Here is a 1,583-nt window from a genome sequence, read left to right on the forward strand (position 1 = left end):
GTCCAGACTAACTAGTTTTTCAAGATATGAGCCGTCTCTCAGCTGATTTTTTGCTGAGTTTCGAGCTAAAATTCAGGTTACGAGCCAGCTTCAGATACCCCACTGCTAATTGGCACAGCGAACGTCACAGTGAACGCCACAACATCAGCCTACTAACAGAAACCAAAGATTCACCCAGAAAGCTTATACTTGTTTAATGCTTAGAGAAGGGAAGGAAAATAAAGCAAAGGATTTCTTTTAGCCCCCAAAGCAGCACTTTTTAATCTTTTAAAAATGACCTTGTTTAAGTTTATGGACATTGGAATGCTATGTTTTTATATATACAGAAACCCCCTGTGGTGAAATTTTCAAAAAGCATTTGGCTGAAAATCGGCAGGGGGAGGATTTGGCATCAGTTATGTCTTGAAAATCACTAAGCATCTATACATCTCCACAGCCCAGCTTTCAACTGAGAGTACTGAATCATGATCTCTAAATGCCATTTTATAAATAATAACCCCTTTTTGTTCAAAGTGTGATGGATGGCCAGCTTTAATTCTCACTCTTTTGACATAAACACTAGTCTAGAAGCCCCACCCCAAACATCCTCGTTTCCTGAGCCTTCAAAGAAGGAAACTTTTGCCCTCCACACAGAATCAAATGAATGTACACTTCTCTATAATCTCACATTGCTACAAAGTCTACACAAAAACTGCAAACTGATAGCCTGGAGTCAAAGGTTATCCATATACAGGTCAGAAAGGTGTCTGTCTGGTGGCTTCAATTGTGTGTGTGTGTGTGTGTGTGTGTGTGTGTGTGTGTGTGTTGATTTCAGAGAGGAAGGGAGAGGGAGAGAAACATCAATGATGAGAATTTATAAATAATTTGTAGCAGCTGTTACAGACTCAGGAAAGCAGCAAAGTATGGGATTAGGCTTTGGGGACGGGTTAATTGGGGTGTTCAAATCTAGACTCCCTCAGTATTAGCTAGGTTTAGCTTTCCTTTTCCATAAAGAAGGGATAATATTTACCTTCCCAATATGTTGGAAGAATTAAAATGTATGTAACATGCCTGAATGGAACTGCAACTTAGGCATGTGCCCAGACGGGGAATCGAACTGTGACCTCCTGGTTGATAGGTCGAAGCTCAACCACTGAGCAACACTGGCCGGGCTTAAATTCTGTTTTTTAAATATCTAATTATTTGCCAATATTAAAAGATGAGAGTTTTTCACAAAAAGAAAATCCAGATTTCCAGAAACAGGTAATTCTGGCAATACTCTCCCGTTCGCCAATTTGCCACCTAACCATCTCATTTATTTCCAATCCTGCCTGGTCCCTGTTGGCATTTGTTTTGTTTCCTGTGTGGATGAAAAAGGGGCCACATGCTAACTTGACTAACTCAGGGAAGGCCTGCATGGAGGCCTTGCAAACTAAAGACACCTAAAGTAACCACAAAGGATGGTCTGAAATTAAAGCCTTTAGTTAAAAAGCAGCTTATAGTGGGTAGATATGTCCTAGACCAGTATCTTCCCTGACAAAGATCAACTTTGATCTTTACTGAGCCTACTGTCTTTTTGCATCTAGATAACATACCTGTGGAAT

Source organism: Myotis davidii, unplaced genomic scaffold, assembly GCF_000327345.1.
Source record: "Myotis davidii unplaced genomic scaffold, ASM32734v1 scaffold966, whole genome shotgun sequence".
NCBI classification, from domain to species: domain Eukaryota; kingdom Metazoa; phylum Chordata; class Mammalia; order Chiroptera; family Vespertilionidae; genus Myotis; species Myotis davidii.